Here is a 21438-nt window from a genome sequence, read left to right on the forward strand (position 1 = left end):
ATAAGACTAGTGGTCTTCGTTACAGGAGCACATTTTCACTTAATAATTAAACAGGTTTAATTGTTGGAAAGTTAGAAGAAACATATTCTTTACTTGATTTTACCTTGTCCCTTTCAGTACAGGAATACTGTCTGTCATTGAGCTGGGTTTTTTTTTTAAGACAATTTTGTCATTGTGAATAGTAAACAAACTAGGATAGAAATAAGAAATAACACACAATAAGCTTCATTAAAATTCAGTTATTCAGAGTGAAATTACCTAATTCTTTCAGGCAACTCATGCTAACAAATTGTACTCAGCATAATTACTGGGTTTATACGATCTCTTTTTTCCAGATTAAATGGTGTCAATTTGCATTTATTATGACAGTTGTCCTCTGCACTTGGAGTAATAACGTACTGTTTATTTATATTCTAGGGCCCAGAATCAAGCCTTGCTTTTTCTACTCTCTCCACCTGCTCACCCTCAAACTCCTGCAAACACACACACACACACACACACACACACACACACACACACACAGTGTTGTTTCTCCACGTTGTAGCATAAGGATCATTATTTCCTCTTTTCTTTTTTTTAATCAGACCTAAGTACTTATCAAAACATGCACAGTCCATGGTTCTTCTGTCCTTTGAAGACTGTGTCAGTTTTGTTGTGTGTACGTAAAAGCTTAAAGAGCTTTAAAGGTTAAAAGAGAATTTTAATGCTTAAAGTAAGTTTAGAGAATGTTCTCAACCATTTCTCTTAATCTGCTTTTCATAACTTTACTAAGGAGTGTAAATGAACAGTTGCAAAAATATAGAGCATGTCCTAAAAGTATTTATAAATTTGCTCATAATCAGAAACTCACTAGGACTGTTTTTTTGAACTTGAAAATATAGATTTATTAATTTGTCTTGAACAATAAGCAGAAATAATAGTATCTAACAAAATATTGACAAATAAGACAAGGAGAACTTGAACTGTCAGATATCCAAAGTTAAAATCTGACAATAAAAATGATAGTTAAGTCAATGAAAAAGAATAAACATCTGGAAAATATGCTTAAACCTATATAGGTACATAGCATGTGTCAAGACTGTCTAGATAAGATTTCATTCAGTCATACCCCAAATTGGGTAATTATTTGTGAAAAATAAAACTTGACTCCTGTTGCATGCAATACACAAAAATATATTCCTGATGGATTAAAAAATTACTGACAAAAATTAAGTCATGATTCAACTAACCTCAGGGTGGAGGAAGGACTTAAAAATGGGAGAAAAAAACAGAGGGTAAAATATTGATCATTTGATTTCACAAAATACAACCTAAATTTATGTATATGTATATTCACATATATGTAAATGCATTGAAAGGGACTAAAGAACACATGTAAATTTGTTGAAAGAAGTTACTTTATTTAAGTAAATGGGATTGATGTGGAGCGTTGTGTGATGTGGTCTGTCACAATTTACTCCAAGTATTGCTACGTTATTTTAAGGCAACAACAACAATGTAATGATTTAATCATTATTTATTAAATCAAAACAATTACAAATGTGAGAAAAAAGCAAACAATTAATGCACAGGCTTATTGAATGACTTTTATGAGTCAGACTCTGAGCCAGACATAATTTCTCCATTGGATATGCACAGTGGTACTAGGTTTTAGGTGGTTCCAGTTTCTAGAACTGTGGTTTCTTATATTTGATATGTACAATTAGTATGATGACTTGATTTTTTCTCTTTGCAAAGCTACTGTTAAGTTAGGGTACATCTCAAAATGAATGGTCCAAGCAAATGGGCATTCAAAAGCAATAAAATAAAAATAAAAATCTAAACCTCACAGCTTATATAAAAATTAACTCAAAATGGATCACAGAGTTAAATGTAAGACATAAAACTCTAAAACTTAGGGAAAAATGAGAAAATCTTCAGAACTAGGCAAAAAGTTCTTAGACTTGACATTAAAAATCACAATCCATAAAAGGAAAAATTGATAAATTGGACCTCATCAAATCTAAAAACTTTGCTCCACAAAACTCCCTGTGAAGAAGATGTGAAGACATGCTACATACTGGAAGAAAATATCTGCAAACCACATTATCTGACGAGCTCTCAAATTCACAAAAGCTCACAAAATTGTGGTTAAAACAAGCAATCCAATTAGAGAATGGAAAAAAGGCATGAATGGACATTTCACTGAAAAGATAGATGGCAAATAAGCACATGCAAAGATGCTCAACATCACTACCCACTTGGAAAATGCAAATTAAAAGCACAATGAGAAAATACTACATACCTATCACACTGGCTAAAATTAAAAATTAGTGATAACATCAAATATTGGCAGGGATGTGGAGAACTGGATCACTCTTACATTGCTAGTGGGAATGTAAAGAGGTGTAGTCACTTTGGGAAAGAGTAGGACATTTTCACAAAATTTTCATGTGACCCTGTTATTACATTCTTGAGCATTTATCCCAGAGAAATAGAAATTTATGTTCACACAAAAACCTGTACATGCTTACTCATAGCAGCATTATTTGTAGAAGCCTAAAACTGGAAACAATGTAAATGTCCTTCGAAAGGTGAATAGTTTTACAAACTGTAGTACATCTATACTATGAAATAAGACTCAGCAGTACAAAAGAATGAACTATTGATACATGAAACACCTTGGATGGATCCTAAGGGAATTATGCTAAGTGAAAAGCCAATCTAGAAGATTACCCACTGTAAGATCCTGCTTTTATAACATGCTTGAAATGACAAACTTATAAGAGAGGGAGAACATATTTCCTTGTTATACTATTGTATTAGAGTTTTGCAAGATGTTACCATCAGGGGAAACTGGCTGAAGGGTATATGGGAACTCTGTATAAGTGAGTCTACAGTGATCTTAAAAAAAAAAAAGGAACAATAGCAAACAAAAACCTAATGTTTTTTTTCTCAACTAAGTGAAAAGGGACAAAAGACTCAACAGTGTGTTTAGGTAACTTGCCCAGAGTCCCACAGCCTATGAGTAGCAGAGCTTAGATTTGAACTCAGGTCTGTCTGACTTTAAGGCTTGTCTGTATTTGCACAGCACTTGCCATCTTCCTAGAAGGTCCCACTCAAGGTAAGTGGCAGTAATTTTTACATGCAGGCTTTGGAAGCCACTTCTCCAGACTAGCAAAGAAAATTGAGATCAGATCTTAGGTTCTAGTCAAACTCTTCTCAACTGTGTTTTCCAAAAATATCTGGCAGTGCCTCTCATCATCACAAGACCACCTGGAGATTTTGATAAAATGCAGATTCTAATTCAGTCAGTCTTGGATGGGGCCCGAGACTGCCTGTTTCTAATAAGCTCCCAGGTGATGCTAAAGCTGTGATCCGTGGACCACTCACTAAGCAGCAAGGATGAAAGGGACTTCTAACATAGCCGTTTGTAACTAAAAGAATGCCTTACGACAAACAGCATTTCAGATGTGGTTAGGATCCTGCACTCCAACAGCAAATGGAATGAGAGAGGAAGGAATCCATTGTTGGAGTGTAGCTTAAGCCTGGCAATCTCATTCATAAGTGAAGACAGTTGACAGGCATTTTGAGTGGAAAGAGAAAAACTAGAGTCAAAGTATAAAAAGTTAAAGTGGTGCTTTGCAGTCAGTTGCAATAATAACAGCTGTTTGTCATGCATGCAATGTCTGCTTTCTTCATTCATGTGTAAGAGAAATTACTGATAAGGTAGGAAGTTTATTGTGACCACAGCCTAGACTGTCATCAGGCCTGATAGCTCCATTTCCATCCATTTAAGTATTTGGGGATTTGATTTGTCCTGTTATCTAAACTAATTAAGATCAGAACATCCACAGCTTCCGTTTATTCAGGGGTATGCAGGTTTCCCTTTTGTATTTCTGAATAGAACAAAAACATTGTGCCAGAGAGGTTTAGATGCCCTTCTTTCAAAGTCATCCTTTAATTATTAATGCTTTTATCAGGCTTTATGAAAGGTGCCATGTTTCCTGAAGTAACTAAAGCTTGATATGGCTTTATGTTATGATGGGAAATTAATAAATGAGTATGTGAACTGGGGAAATGAAGTGTGAAATTGTATGGTATTTCACAGTGTGAGCTTCTTTTGTGATCTGTGTTTTATCATGTTCTGGGTCACATTTGCTGGTGGGTTTGCTCGTGGGTCAACAAGCCCTTAGGCTGTCATTGCTTCTTTAAAACATCAGGCATGAAAGGTGGAATGATGTACAACTCTGCCATTGGCCAAGCTGCAAAACTCTCATTTCACAAGGTGTTGTGCTGACTTGCTTCTTAGGACCAAGTTGTTGCTGTTTTTGTTTTTCTCTTCCCTTTGAATAGTCTCTGATGGTGGAACTAATGACACACACACCTCTCCTTGAGAAGCTCACTTTCTCACTGGCCTCCTGCCTCCAGTCTTGCCCCCAGCCTCCTGCATCCAGCCTCCACATCACAGCCAGAATGATCTCCTACAACACGCCTCTGATCCCATCAACTACAGGATAAAGACTAAATACCTTGGCATGGATTACAGGTCCTTTGTGCATTGGCTCCTGCCTTTCTCTTCAGCCTCATTCCTGCCCCTCCCCCTTCCGGTGTTCCTGGCTCTACTTGTGGTCCTTAGAACTCAACTTGCTTTCTCCTTCCTCAAGATTGACCTGTAAGCCGTTTCCTCCAGTTGGGATGCTTTCTCTCCATTGGCCACCTGGTGAACACCTGATATTTAGCTCAGATGTCACTTCTTCCATGAAGCTGCCTGTCTTAGTCAAAGCTGTTTGGTTTCAGGGCATAGGAACCCACTCAAATTATCGCAAATAAAAACGTTTATATAAACGACAGAGCAGGCCCCTCCATGGACATTCCCAAATAGGTCCGTAAATATAGCTAGGACTTCGGGGAGAGAAGAGGACAGTCAGGAACCAAGGTTGCTCATGTGGTGACGCCTGGTTTCTATCACTTCTCTCTGTGTCTGCTCCACTCTTTTCATTTGCAAGGTGATATTTTAGCTTCTCTACCCTTTTGTCATTTCAGCTTATTCCTGGCTTTGCTTGGACTTACCCTATGTCAGTTTGGCTCTAATTCTATGTGAATTTCAACTCAGCTATCTTCTCATTTTCCCAATTTCAAATTCCCAGGGAGAGAGATTTGGATTGGCACCATTAAGTCAAGTGGCCAATTAGCTATGGCTGGGGAGTGGGGTCCCACCTTACATGGGGCACGTCTTTCAAGGGTGAAAGGCTGTGTTTGGTTCTGTTGCTCTGATTCCATCACTCAGAGGTAGATGATCTTCTTTCTCCCAAGTCCCACTTTACTGAGCTCCTAAACACAGTTTTACTTACCCTTCACTCAAAGGGTATAAGGTTCTCAGATTTTAGGGCACAGCATCTCACTTCATAGTAGGAAACCCTTTTCCAAATTCTAGGGTTGTTTTCCCTCTCAGGGTTTCCTTGCCAAATAAGAAGAGCAAGTTTACTTTTTGGAATGGGCATGCTCTCACTGGGATTATTATAAAATCTTTTTTTTTTTTCCTTTTTGGTTGGTGCAAGGTGCTCAATTCTTTGTTTATTTGGGGGAAACTTGCAATAAAACTTAAAAGGAAATTGGATTTTTTACCCCTTGTGCTGTGAAAATTTATCTACTTGAGTGAGCCAAAGATAGTAAAATTACATTTAGGTTAATATCATTCAGCTCTCTAAACTACTTCCTAAGACTATTCCAGTGAGAGTGCTTTAGATGATAAGGGGAAAAATTTTTCTAGGAAAACTTATTTAAGTGGAAATCCTAAAGAAACTCAAAGCTGAAATTGGTCAGAGAATTACAGAGTTTTTTTCTTTAAATACATACCACATCCTATAAATTCTCCCATGATGCCCTATTTTGAGAATTTATCTTAGAGAATACCAGTTCTGTAATAGGGAGAATAAGAACATGGTGAAGATTTTATTGATTATTACCAATGAAAAATACTATTTTTGAGGGGCCTATTCCAAATAGCCTGCATGATCGTCTTGACAAACCTCTTGCTTCATGCTGGGATTTGCAGAATATATAGAGTGATTTCCTGCTGGGGGTATCAAAAGAAAGCTATACCCGAAGAGAAGAAGAACTGGGTAAATTTTTTTTTGAATGATCATCTATCTTTCTCTCTCCACATAACCTTCTTTTTTTCTCCCTCTTTTTTTTTTCTTTTAACCAGGAGCCATAGAACTTGATTTTGCTTTACTTTTCCCATCTATAAGAGGAGGATATTGAGATCTGTTATGCTTGCTTCTTATGATTATTTTGGGGAATCATGTGAATGTACTTTATAAACTGTCGTGTTTTAGAAAGATGAGACACTTTTGGGGCCTCGTATGTACAGTGAAGGGAACAAAGATGCCAAACACATGGGTCCTGCCCTAAAGGGTTAACCCTTAGCTTGGGAGTCAGACAAATCCAGGCTCCTTTCTGGAACATTCTGAGTCAAAAGATTTGGAATAGGGCCTGCTACTATTTTAAGCACCCCCCGCCCCAGATTATTATTGGGCAATTTGGGAAATACTGACAAAAGATTTTACTCTCATTTTCTTCATTCATGAAATGAAATGGGAGATAAAACAAAATGCCTAGCCCGTAGATCATGACAAGGTATGAATAAGGTACCCACATGGTGCTTGGAACTCGATGGGTAATTAATAAATGGTAGTTCTCCTTCCTTTCAATAAAATGAAGAAGGAATTGACCAGACCCTTAAGGGAAGTGCAAATAAAGTGTCCTGGTGATTCAGAGCAGTAGGAACAAGAGCTTTCATTTGGGAAAGGGAGGAGAGGAGTCCCCTCTGCTGGCCTATCACTATGAGAAGTGGTGCATGTGGTGGGTTTAGTGGGCAGACTCTGGCATTTTATAGAACTTGGTCCTATAAAACTTGGTTTCAAATCCTGGCTTTTTCTTTTAATAGCTAAGTAACCTGGAACATGTCACTTAACCACATATGCATCAGTTTTCTCATTTAGATAATAAGGATAATAATAAAACCTAACTGATAGGATGTTGTCAGGCAATAAGGCAGTCATCCATCCATCCATTCATTCATTCAACAAATATTTCTGAGCACCTGCTATCTGTTTGACATTGTTCTGGATGCTAGGGATAGAGCAGTGAAAAAGGAAGAAGCAGAACATCACCACATGGTCCGTGCTCAAGAAATGAGAGCCATTATTATGCTGTAATAACAAGTCTTCCAGTCCTGTTTTCTGATTTATATGTTCTGACCATGGCAGAGATATAAATTTCTAGAGCTTTAACTGTTTGCTTGGAGCCACAGAATCAAAATCATGGGTCTTAGCTGGAAGGGACCCCAGGGCTCTTAGGAGATATTGTTGATGTTGCCCATTGTATATACATTTGGTAGCTGTTGATGCACAGTGAGTGTGTGCCACTGTTTACTTTTCTAGAAATGGTGATTGATTGATGAGTGTCTGATCCAAGCACATGCTTTTATTAAATCCCTCTTGTAAGCCAGGGCTTATGTTTTGAAGTACTTGGTGGTGGTTAGACTTGTAGTCATGGACCATGGAACATAACAAATTTAACAGGTCCACATTGTGTGCATAGATACGTTTTGAAGGCAGGGCATTGATAATGAAGGTGAAGGTGAGGGGAGAAGTAAGGATATACCACCTTCATTATCATCAGGCAGGTAATTGAATTAGTCAACCGCAGTTGGCCAGCAACCAGTTAATTACTATCAAGACTAACATGTAAGTAGATTATTGCACTGACCATTTTGTTCCTAGTCTATAGCTTATTTGTTTTGCCAAGGACCCTTTTTGTACAGATGGCACTGGCAATACGTCAAAGGATTTTGACAAAGTACCAAAAAGCCAGTTACTCTTGTTGAACTGTTGTGATAACAGAAATAGTCAAGAAAACCAGGCCTAGTAATAACTAGCAGCAGGAACCTTAAGGTGGTAGGAAGAGAGAGGCCATTATTACATTTTAGAGGCATTGTTCTTGAGCACAAATGTGTGATGTCTTCACCAACTCCCAAAGCTGAGAATTAGCACTGTACACCTTTGTGAAAATTAGTGCTATTTGTGTAGTTCATTGATGGTGTAGATGCTACACTAAAGACATTTAGCACTTTTATGCATAAGAATTCTTCTTGGTTCTATTTTCAGTCATTTAGTTTCAGAAACAGTTTTCTTCACCTTAAAATAGTTTTGGTTTTGGATAGACATTTGAACACATTTTTATCAAATGAAAGTCATTAATGAACATATTATTTTCCAGAAAAAAAATTATTGGATTCAGAGTAGACATATATAAATTAGCTTCTAATTAACAAGTCCTTTGTCAGTTGTCTGCATCTTCAATGTTTATCAGCTATCATAACTTATACTTGGATATACGTTGATTTGTTTTTAACATTTTTAGATGGTTAGGCAATTATCCAAGTTCACCTTATTATCACTCAACTAATAGAAGAGTTTTCTGCCTTCTGGGAACAAACATATTGCATGGGAAATGAGCAAAGTTGTACAAAACAAATTGTGGGTTTTTTTTGTAATTGTGCAAGGTGGGACACCCCTGACATTTCATGTTCCTTTTAGGCCATATGAAGCTTCTGCTTTTGCCAAGGAGATGGTTGTAAAGGCCATATGCATCCTTGAACATACTGTGGTCTGGACTAAGGAGGGGTCAGGGAGAACTGAAATGCACTTACCGTGTGCTCAGGAGGCCTTCTCTTGTCATATTGCTCTGTTTCATTCGCAGCCACTAACATTGAGAGATTTTAGCGTATCATTGTTGGAAGGGGATGGGGGTGGGGGCAGAGGACTGTGACGGGAACACTATCCGGCTGTATCTCGTTTCCCTTATACATCAAAACCCCACCTGTGCCCTCATGGTAGCCTCTGAGCCTTTTATTCTCATCCAGATACCACATTTAGAAACAAGATACAGAATCCTAGATGAGTGCAAATGAAATGGTTCTTCAGTACATACACCCTGTGTTGTAGACCAGTCTAGATGTGGTTGGCACAAGAAAATGAAGACCCGGGGAAGGAAGATCAAGGAGGGAGAGGTACCTGGGAATAGTAGTTATACTTTGGTCCCAAATGGCCTTGAGGAGATCCTGTTGGTTTGGGGATCTGGTCAGTAGAATGGATCATTATGCATCAAATTTAAGATGATGGTCAGACTTCTGCAAAACCCTGGAATGCTCTGCCTGTTGCAGAGTGATCAAAACACCTAGGCCATCGTTTTTTAAATTGATCTTCACCCAACCTGCAATAGAAAATACGTATTCCAGGGCCTTCACCAAAGTTACTGAATTGGAATCTAAATGTGTCCACTAAATGTGGACCCTGGAATCTGCATTTTAAGGTCTGGATGATTCTAGAATTTGAACAACATTGTGTTATGGGGTTGCAGGAATTAAACTCAGATTTCGGAAGACCCAAAGTGACCTAACTCCCGAAGACGTTCTGCTGGAAACAACTTCCTGATTTTGCCTCTGACCTGACCCATCTAGACCTGAGCAGATAGGCTTCAGTAAGAACAATGACCTGGAGAGCAGAGGTTCTTAACCTGAAGAACTTTAAAATCATACACTCCTTGTACCGTTCCCATCAGTTTTTGACTGAGTAGGTCTGGGCTCAAGCATTGATATAAGATCTATAGTCAGAGGATTCTTGGGCTAAGCAAGCTTTTGATTTTGCTTACCTAGTCTAATTTTGCTTCGAAAACAGCCTCCAAGATATTCCTATCTCTTAGTTTGCTTTTTGACCTTTTAAAAGTGCTGGAGTAGCTCAGTGGGTGGACACAGACCAGATTTTGATACTGCAAGATTGATGCTAGAGTATATTGGTCTTTTTAGAGCAGTTTCTCTCCTTATGATTGATCCTCATGGGAGTAAGTTTTTAAAAGAAAAATATGCAGAGCTCTTTCATGGTTGTTGTCTTCCTTTGTCCTCCCAGAATCCCTTTGAGGTAAAGAGGACAACAATAGGTTTTGTTGTTCTCCTTTAAATGCTTGTAATCTGAGTGGTGGAAAATTCTGTGTCAGAGCAAGCTTGGACATGATACATAGACTTGAATTAGCTTGCTTCAAGAGCAAATTCAAGAATGTTTCTTGACCACTAGTGAATCCACAGTTATAGGATACTCAGGTCTACTGCTATTACTAAATCTAAAGGGATTTGAAAAATCTATCTCTTTCCTCCTCTCAATTAAATTATAGTTTCATCAAAATACAGTCTAATTGTTCTCTAGGTAACAGGGGCTACTCTTCATTGCAGTGCATGGGCTTCTCATTGCGGTGGCTTCTCTGGTTGTGGAGCACGGGCTCTAGGCACACGGGCTTCAATAGTTGTGGCGTACGGGCTTAGTTGCTCCACGGCATGTGGGATCTTCCTGGACCAGGACTCGAACCCATGTCCCCTGCATTGGCAGGTGGATTCTTAACCACTGCGCCACCAGGGAAGTCCTCCCACTGCAATTCTGACCAAAGGGTTAAAGCACACATATTTAAAATCTCTAAATATTCCTACAATTTCAATGGAATTAGATAAGCAAAAAAATTTAAAGTATATGGAAATGTTTTGCCAAAGAGTAAGTGCTTTTTGTTTGTTTATGCCTCATTAATTGAAAGCATTGTTTTATTGTGAAAAATCCAGTTACACCTTTATACTTAGGTTGACGAAATTAAGTAGAAACTAGCCTTTTTCCATTGAAAGAGACAGTGTATATGCCAAGGTCAGGGAGCAGTGGAGGTTTAGTGATATTTTAGCTATGAAAACTGCCTTGAAATACCAACAACAAAAATAAGTGATGCTGCGTTTTACCACTGTCTTACTATTTAGAGTTAAACGTTTAGTTATTTTCCTAAGAGAGATAAGTATTGAATACATTATTTTAAACTTTTATTGATTGTTAAAAAGCGTTTATTCCTGCTTTCTGCTTTCTTTTGGCATATGACATAGAAAGAAAGAAAGTGCCAAATTGTGGATGTTTTGGCTGCCTTTCAGTTGAATTTTTAAAATTCTACCTCATCTAGTCCTATTTTGTCCTATGATTACTGTTTGAGTCCTTAAACACAGTGTCATACCTAGAAGTATTGAAGCTGAGTCATAAATTTCAGGTTGAATAGTCTGAAAATGGCTTTCAGGTAATGTAACTATAATAAAAAATGAAAAACTATCCATTGATTCCACAATACAAACTCCAGAGAGTAAGAGTCAACATAATCTTATTCACTTGTACAGATGGACAGAGGCCAGAAGAGCAAGCAGTGATTCTGAGATTCTGGTGTTTTGCGTGTCCTGGGTGCTTGTCAGAACATAGGGTGGGAAAGGGACTCGTTGCAGGAGAGGTTTCTACCTTTCATGAAAGCAGCCTTGGTGAAAGTCTGTGAGGCACCAGTCCCTCACTGCGCCCAGTATATATCCTCTGCCAACACACTGCCCTTAGTCGCCCCTTACCTGGAGTTCCTGCCGCAAGATCAAATACAAATCTCAGCTGCTTCATGGAGCCTTTTGAAATCATCCTAACCCTCATGGATCTTCCCTTCTCTCAACGTGTGTTGCTTATTATTTCTGACACACAGCATTCAGTGTATACTCCCCTGGTTATTAGTTTTCTCTTTAATTATGTTATTCATGGATGGTTCAGTCGTGTATTTCTTGTCTCTCATCCAGAAGGCCAACAAAATGCTTTTCTTAGAAAGACATTATGTTAGGAGTCAACGAAACACTGGACTGGTAGACAGGAGACATGTTACCCCTGGTTCTGCTCTGAATTTAGAGAAGGAACTTTGAGCAGAGCATTTAACCTACCTTTGTTTCTTTCCTCAGCTATTAAATGAGGAAACTGAACTAGATAATCTCCAGATAATCCACTTTAAAATTGTATTTCTGGGACTTCAGGTTCAATGTGGCAGATTGGGTACATGATTTTATCTCTTGACCTCCCCAAATCCCTCTAAAAAGGATGGTAAAAGAATTTTAAAAGTTATAAACTTGCAAAGATAAAGGAGAGATTCCACAGCGAGTAAGAGATTAATATATCTTCAGAAAGCGGAAAGTAGAGGACTGATAACAGACTTAGTACAGCAGGAGCTGTTTCATATAAGTGCCCTAGAGAGGAAAGACCCATGAGAATCAAGCTGTTCGGCTTCAAAAACCACATGAAAACTTCAAGCCTTGGTGATACCAGTGCCGTGGAAAGTAGGGATGCTGTGTGGCGCTAAAATCGGGGGATAACGTGGGAGTCTCCTCTGGCCCCCTCTCCCTGCCCTGCTCCCTGAAAGTTAGCAGCATACGTCACCCTTTCAGAATATGGGTGACTCTTCTCTAGAGAACTGAAAACCCCCAGGTTGATGGGGGACTTAGGGAAATGTCTAACTTGAAAGAGAATTTAAAAAAAAAAAAGAAAAAAAGGAACTCAGCTGGAACAAACAGTGTAGAAAGGAAGAGAAAATAGAAAAAGCTGAAACTAGAAAGTAGAAAAAGTTCTCTAAAAAAACCAGATTATTGAAGAAAAGAAATTATCAAAGAAATATTTAAGAATATTTATCAATATAATAGTTCATAAGTCTTTAGATTAAAATGACCTAACAAGTTGAATGAGCAGTGCCCAGGAGAATGAATGAGAAAAGACTCATATTAGGGAACAGCAGTAAAAATTCAGAACAGAAAGCTAAAGAGAAATATTTTAAAGCTTCCAGGCTGGGGAGGTATTGAGAGAGATTAGTAATAAAGTATGAAAAATCAGAATGGTACCTGAATTCTCAACAACAGGATTATAAGACAGAAGATAGAGGAGTGATACCTTTTAAATTCTTAGAAGTGATTTTCATCTTGTAAATCTATATTCAGCCAAACACAATGAAGGATGATGCTAAAATAAAGATATTCCACACATGGTTCAGGAACCATGCTCTAGTTCCTGAACTCCATAAAAATAAAAAGGTATACAAGAAAGTTAACAATCATAGGACAGTTACTTGGTTCAGTGGAAAACAGTGTTTATATAGCTTTAACAATTTAAACATTGATTTTACTAAAAATTGTGGTATGTGTTTTGGAAAGCTGGTGGGATTGGAAAGGGGCCTGTAAGAGACTTAGTCCTCATCTTCGAAAAAGTAGGAAGTCAATAGATAATGAATAGATCTGTGAATTGGTAAATGAGAACATCAACACATTTGGAAAAATGAAGGTAAATACCAGAATAGTCTGCTAAAAGAGTGCCAAAGTGTTATATGTGATGAGTAGGACTTGTGGTAGTTGGGCAAAGGCTGCTGTTTTCATTGTAGGATCTTAGCACTATTTGACTTTTAACTATGTGTACATACTACAGTACTTTGATTTAAAATTTCTTTTTAAAAAGTTTATTTGCTTTTTCTAAAACTTTATGTATATCCAAATTTGATATGTATAGTTTCTCTTAAACTTTACTGTGAGACCCTGGAGAACTGGGTGATGTATTTCTTTGCATCCCTTGCTCCCATGCATTTGCTTAATATTTATTAATTATGTCATGTTGGAACAGGTAGGATGATGCTCCACTCTCACTGGATTTAAAAAAAAAAGAAGAAAAAAGAGTTTTTTTTTCTAAGTGGAGATGAATATGAGGCTTTCACAAACATAATGCCTTGGGTAGGTGTAGGCATGGGAGTGTATATTGAAATTCACAACCCTTTTTCTCTGTAAGTCGTATAAACTTCATAACCCTCCATCCCGCTGAGTAGCTGGGAAGTAATTAAATTTGCCCATTAGAGTTATCTAGTTCTTCTGCTTTAACATTGTCTTTTCATGTACATCTTTGGACAGTTTCTAAATTCAAGTCCCTGTGAGGGGGACTGTTCCTTCTTTTGCCTTCTGCCTTCCTCAGGGAGTGTTTGGATTCAGGCTGATGGAAGTAGTCTCTCTCTGAACATAACCAGTCACTGAGTAGAAGACACACGGGTAACATAGAAGGAAACAGGAAAACTGAGTGTGGTGAACTAGCAGTGGCTTTTGAAACGTCAGCTTGGATGGACACAATTCACTTCTGTCCCCCTTTCATTGGTTAAAGGAAGTCACATGGCCGTTGGGTGCACAGTACTCCTGTGCCACCCAGCTGTGGGCAATTGAGGTGTGTCTCTGTTACAGCAGATACAGTGCCCTACACAAATCATACTCTTGGGAAATTTTGATAGGAAGAATAGAGAAAAAAGAAATGTATGGGTAGAAAGAAAAGCAGGAGTAACCATTGACTACCATTAGGTCTCAGATTCAAATAAATTAATTTGTGGGGAAAATGTGAGGGGACAGGAGACTCAAAATATCGGGTTTCATTTGGGGGAAAGCAAAAAGCAGAATAATGTACTGATTGGATTGGTGTGGAGCAATAGGAATGTAGGATTGAGAGAAACTGAAACTGTATGTGTGGGGAGAATTCTGCTCAGTAATCAGATGCCCTCTCCAATTAGTTTAGGAAATACTGTTTTATGTACATAAAAGTGTGATTGCTTCTCCTTAGAATTTTTCTATAATTTTATTAATGTTGACTTTCTCATTAGGAGAAAAATTCAGGTTTCAGAAGTGAGTAAAATGCTTAGGTTGTGTGCATATGTATTTTGATTATGTATTGGAACACATTGCATAATTAAACTAAAATATTTTAATGATATCTCATTTGCTATATACCTTGGAGGATAATTGTAACTCAGTAAAGAATTTCCCCTCTAGTGTGTTGTGTTTTTACATAACAAAGGCTGCCTTAATGAACCTTTATCTCATTATAATGTAATACTGATAGTGATTTAAATATCAAAATGAAAGGGAAATTTTATCACAGTTTTATTCTCTTTTTTGGCAAATTAATACTGCTTAATCCATTTATTTTTCTGATTTGAAAATTAGCATTTGGTTAAGATAAAACTTACTGATAAAAGATGTTGACCTCTTTGGTAGCAAGAAAATTTTTGATATTTTATAAAAAGAGAAGGAGATAATTACAAAGTTTCAGGAACAAGAAATAAAGTAGGCCATCTTAAAATGTTAATTCAGCTAAATCAGAATGAAACGGTTAATAGTATTTTTTAAAATTATCTTAAAACAAATCTGTGGCCTAGTTAAAACAAAGACAGCATATGTTAGTGCTATATTATTATTTATGGAGGAAGAAGTTTTACCTTATTTTTTTAACCTTAACTTAATTGATCAAATAATTTAAAGCATATTTTTCTATTATGTTTGAATAACTCCACTCATATTTAACAATATCATTCTTTCATCTCTGCCATTCAACTTATCTTTTCTTTAATCATTGATGAAGAAATCATGAAATAGAATACAATTTCCACCATGCCAAAAGAGCAGTAATCAGTACAGTATTTTGCTAGATGTAAGCCAGGGTGACCAATCTAGAAGCTGCCTTCCCAGTTGGTATCCATCCCAGAATCAATGAAGCCGTCATCTGCCGGCCACTATGATAGTGGAAATCACCAGCCGGTCAAACATGGGCCATTAATTTTGAATGCATTGATAGAGACATAAATTTCCCTGAAAATCATATTGAAAGATAAAATGGCCAGCTTCTTTTAAGGATATTCTGATATACCTCGGGGCTGTTATAGGAACCACTGATGATTTTATAGTTTTATTTTGTTAAAGGAATTTAAAAAGGTTTGATGTTGACCTTGATGTATTTTTAAGTAACAATAAATAATCACTACTAAATCTACACCTTTTGTACTTTTATGAATAGTATATTTAAAGGCTTAAGGTCCTATTTTTCTGTTTGCTTTCTATTTTTACCAAATCTTTAGGAATATGTCATTTCAAAAGAGGTAACAGTCTTTTGGTGGAATTACTGGACTGAAAGTACATTGTTTGCTTTATCAATAGAATTTTACACATTGCCATGAGTTACTTGTATAATGATCCAAGTTTTGGTATCTGCATGACTTCTTCACTGTTTGAGAGATTTAGTCTTAGGATAATAGAAATTCATCATAATGGGAAGCAAAACTTTTAAAAAGTAAAATTAATGCTTATATACTGACTTTAAAAATTCCATTTCAAAAACTAAAAAAAATGCTTTTCAAAAGAATCATCTTCCAATAAGGTAATTCACATAATTCCTCTATTTAGGAATAAATATTAAATTCAGTAGAATCAAGTAAAGAGTAGTAAAACTGATTACTCATTTAGCAGTTAGTACTTGTGTAGTACTTAGTAGTCATATAGCACATTTCATCTTTAAAATGCTTTAGCAACAATAAGTTACATTTCTTGTCAATACTCCTATAAAGAGATAGGCAAGTATTACTAATAAGAATCCGTTTGTCTTATTTAAATCCCAAGCACCTAGTTGGGTCTACCATTTTATATTTGTTTGTTCTAAGAGAATGTCTAACTGCTTTTGGAATATGAATGCGTGTTATTTACCTCCACTGCTAATTTCTTTGGGCTGTTGGTTCTACAAATCTGCCTCTATATAGTTTCCTTAAGTTGTGCGACACAAACTTGAGCCATGACATAAAATACCTGTCAGTGCCAGTACCCAGAAAATATTTCCTAATAATCTTGACGTAACAGTGGTAATTCCCTTGAAACATAAATTGTTATTCCTGATTAGTGGCACATATTTCAAATGATATAGGTTAAGATTTTAGTTCTATTTTTGCTGAATGACAGAATTACTGTTTTTTTGTTTTTTATTGTATTTTTTTAACATCTTTATTGGAGTATAATTGCTTTACATTGTTGTGTTAGTTTCTTCTGTATAACAAAGTGAATCAGCTATACATATACATATATCCCCATATCCCCTCCCTCTTGCGTCTCCCTCCCACCCTCCCTATCCCACCCCTCTAGGTGGTCACCAAGCACCAAGCACCAAGCTGGTCTCCCTGTGCTATGCGGTTGCTTCCCACTAGCTATCTATTTTATATTTGGTTGTGTACATATGTCCATGCCACTCTCTCTCACTTTGTCCCAGCTTACCCTTCCCCCCCCAACCCCGTGTCCTCAATTCCATTCTTTATGTTTGCATCTTTATTCCTGTCCTGCCCCTAGGTTCTTCAGAACCATTTTTCTTTTTCTTTTTAGATTCCATATATATGTGTTAGCATACGGTATTTGTTTTTCTCTTTCTGACTTACTTCACTCTGTATGACAGACTCTAGGTCCATTCACCTCACTACAAATGACTCAATTTCGTTTCTTTTTATGGCTGAGTAATATTCCATTGTATATATGTGCCACATCTTCTTTATCCATTCATCTGTCGATGGACACTTAGGTTGTTTCCATGACCGGGCTATTGTAAATAGTGCTGCAATGAACATTGTGGTACATGACTCTTTTTGAATGATGGTTTTCTCAGGGTATATGCCCAGTAGTGGGATTGCTGGGTCATATGGGAGTTCTATTTTTAGTTTTTTAAGGAACCTCCATACTGTTCTCCATAGTGGCTGTATCAATTTACATTCCCACCAACAGTGCAAGAGGGTTCCCTTTTCTCCACACCCTCTCCAGCATTTATTGTTTGTAGACTTTTTGATGATGGCCATTCTGACTGGTGTGAGGTGATACCTCATTGTAGTTCTGATTTGCATTTCTCTAATGATGAGTGATGTTGAGCATCCTTTCTTGTGTTTGTTGGCAATCTGTATATATTCTTTGGAGAAATGTCTATTTAGGTCTTCTGCCCATTTTTGGATTGGGTTGTTTGCTTTTTTGATATTGAGCTGCATGAGCTGCTTGCATATTTTGGAGATTAATCCTTTGTCAGTTGCTTCATTTGCAAATATTTTCTCCCATTCTGAGGGTTGTCTTTTCATCTTGTTTATGGTTTCCTTTGCTGTGCAAATGCTTTTAAGTTTCATTAGGTCCCATTTGTTTATTTTTGTTTTTATTTCCCTTTCTCTAGGAGGTGGGTCAAAAAGAATCTTGTTGTGATTTATGTCAAGAGTGTTCTGCCTATGTTTTCCTCTAAGAGTTTGATAGTGTCTGGCCTTACATTTAGGTCTTTAATCCATTTTGAGTTTATTTTTATGTATGGTGTTAGGGAGTGTTCTAATTTCATTCTTCTACATGTAGCTGTCCAGTTTTCCCAGCACCACTTATTGAAGAGACTGTCTTTTCTCCATTGTATATCCTTGCCTCCTTTGTCATAGATTAGTTGACCATAGATGGCGTGGGTTTATCTCTGGGCTTTCTGTCCTGTTCCATTGATCTATATTTCTGTTTTTGTGCCAGTATCATACTGTCTCGATTACTGTAGCTTTGTAGCATAGTCTAAAGTCTGGGAGCCTGATTCCTCCAGCTCCGTTTTTCTTTCTCAAGGTTGCTTTGGCTATTCAGGGTCTTTTGTGTTTCCATACAAATTGTGAAATTTTTTGTTCTAGTTCTGTGAAAAATGCCATTGGTAGTTTGATAGGGATTGTGTTGAATCTATAGATTGCTTTGGGTAGTATAGCCATTTTCACAATGTGGATTCTTCCAATCCAAGAACATGGTATATCTCTCCATCTGTTGGTATCATCTTTAATTTCTTTCACCAGTGTCATAGTTTTCTGCATACAGGTCTTTTGTCTCCTTAGGTAGGTTTGTTCCTAGGTATTTTATTCTTTTTGTTGCAGTGGTAAATGGGAGTGTTTCCTTAATTTCTCTTTCAGATTTTTCATCATTAGTGTATAGGAATGCAAGAGATTTCTGTGCATTAATTTTGTGTCCTGCTACTCTACCAAATTCATTGATTATTTCTAGTAGTTTTCTGGTGGCATCTTTAGAATTCTCTACGTATAGTATCATGTCATCTGCAAACAGTGACAGTTTTACTTCTTTTCCGATTTGGGTTCCTTTTATTTCTTTTTCTTCTCTGATTGCTGTGGCTAAAACTTCCAAAACTATGTTGAATAATAGTGGTGAGAGTGGGCAACCTTGTCTTGTTCCTGATCTTAGAGGAAATGGTTTCAGTTTTTCACCATTGAGAATGATGTTGGCTGTGGGTTTGTCATATATGGCCTTTATTATGTTGAGGTAAATTCCCTCTATGCCTACTTTCTGGAGGGATTTTATCATAAATGGGTGTTGAATTTTGTCAAAAGCTTTTTCTACATCTATTGAGGTTATCATATGGTTTTTATCCTTCAATTTGTTAATATGGTGTATCACATTGATTGATTTGCCTATACTGAAGAATCCTTGCATTCCTGGGATAAACGCCACTTGATCATGGTGTATGATCCGTTTAATGTGCTGTTGGATTCTGTTTGCTAGTATTTTGTTGAGGATTTTTGCATCTATGTTCATCAGTGATGTTGGCCTGTAGTTTTCTTTTTCTGTGATGTCTTTGTCTGGTTTTGGTATCAGGGTGATGGTGGCCTCATAGAATGAGTTTGGGAGTGTTCCTCTCTCTGCTATATTTTGGAAGAGTTTGAGAAGGATAGGTGTTAGCTCTTCTCTAAATGTTTGATAGAAGTGGCCTGTGAAGCCATCTGGTCTTGGGCTTTTGTTTGTTGGAAGATTTTTAATCACAGTTTCAATTTCATTACTTGTGATTGGTCTGTTTATATTTTCTATTTCTTCCTGGTTCAGTCTTGGAAAGTTGTGCTTTTCTAAGAATTTGTCCATTTCTTCCATGTTGTCCATTTTATTGGCATATAGTTGCTTGTAGTAATCTCTCATGATCCTTTGTATCATGTATAGAATTACTGTTTTTGCTCTTTTAATGTTAGAAAGAGTGTTTAAATTTGGGGGTTTCAATGCTTTTTTCCCCCTAACTCTTCAATGATAATTGTTATTAAAAATTCAACTTTTTTTAATGATAAAACTCAAGGTTAGGTCCTATAACTTCAGTAATGGAGATGGAAGGTGAGCAAGGTCTACTGGGCTTGCTTGGGCCTCACTTCCTTGGACTGATACGACGGGGACGGCATCCAGTGTGTTCTCTCACACCCAGAGGATCATGGCCCTCATCTTTTTTTCAGCTCTTATTTCATTTCCAGGGTGTAGTGCACATCACTGTGGGAAACCTTGTAAAGAAGATTAAAAACTGGGGAAGGGAAAGCCAGTCTGTAAGCACCTTGTTAAAATAAACCACTTCTTCCTAAGCTCAAGACAGCAAGAAACAGTTTAATAACTATGAAATAAATTCACCACCTGTTTTTGCAGCAGTATCAAAGACTTCTAACAAACATAAGAATGCTTTGATCCTTCTGAGCCAGAAGAATATTATGAAGCTCTGAATTGATAGTTCATGGGGAGTTTGGGGACACTGATCAAAGAAAACTGTTATTATTATAGATGAGAAGTTAAAATATTTGAATATAAGCTACTCAGTACATTGTACTTCTTTCAATGCTGAATTGCATATTTAAAAATTCAAATAGTCTTGTTATGATTAAGCTGTATTTTAGTATAGCTTGTATACCCCCAAATAAAAAACATTAAAATGTTTTTAAGCAACTGTGTTTCTTTTGTTAATGGCTTTCAAATTATATAGTTGAGATGGATTGAGGGGGCAGTGTATAGTTTATATTTTATAGAAGCCCTCTAGGTTACTGTAAACTCAGTTGAACAGAATTATATAAATGAGAGAATGTTTTAACATTCTTTCATGATCTTTAGGAAAATTTCCCATAAGTTTTTCAATTATACAATAACATTATATGATTGTAGATTCCACTTTAAGTACTATAATTATACAGCTGAGAGGCTTAAAGACAAGGATACCAAAACTTTTATTATAGCAAGGGGTATGTTTATGGGCATTTTACTGTAAGTATTTGAGCATTTGAAATGGAAAACACAAGAATCACTTGAAAATTTGATTCTGCTATGGGAGAAAATGCTTCTATGTGAACAACACACGACACAAAAGATAAAGTTCAGTGTAATTTTGGAGTGAAAATCTAGACATTTCCTGTAGATTTTACTTATCAAGAAAGAGGATATTTATTTTGTAACTGCATGTTCTGGATCTGAGCCACGTTCATGTGTAGTTAATAACTCCTGCCTCTGAAGTCATAGGGAGGCATTTAACAAAATATGTATTGAAATGCTTCGGGAATAACTCTGCCTAAGGATGTGGAAGTATAAACAGGAAAAAAAAAATCCCTACAAAAGAGGACATCTCTTTAAAAAATATGTTGATTAGTTGCAAGAAAGACGGAAGGAAAAGCAGATCCCTGCCTTGTGACCACATCCATCTAAGCCCAGTGCCTGGCACTGAATATTTGCTCTTAAATGTGGCACCCTTCCATCCTTCATTCTATAACAACTTCCTCTTGAAAATAGCAGAAAATAATAATGCACAGACCCACAAAGGAAGCATTACAAAGGTAATGGAAAGATCTTTCAGTACTTAAATCAGCCAGTGATTCATACTTCATTAAAAAAAAAACAAACAGACTTTTGAAATGTAGTCAAGTCTTGGATATTAGTTTCAAACCAGTTCCTCAAAAACTTCA

At 36.8% G+C, this 21438-nt stretch overlaps 1 protein-coding gene across 10 annotated transcripts in view; it reads left to right on the plus strand.

Moving 5' to 3' along the window:
- PAM (peptidylglycine alpha-amidating monooxygenase) overlaps positions 1 to 21438 on the plus strand; it is a 281270-nt gene that overhangs the window by 98513 nt on the left and 161319 nt on the right. The window lies entirely within an intron of this gene.

The sequence above is a fragment of the Balaenoptera acutorostrata genome, chromosome 2 (genome assembly GCF_949987535.1).
Source record: "Balaenoptera acutorostrata chromosome 2, mBalAcu1.1, whole genome shotgun sequence".
Taxonomy (NCBI): Eukaryota; Metazoa; Chordata; class Mammalia; order Artiodactyla; family Balaenopteridae; genus Balaenoptera; species Balaenoptera acutorostrata.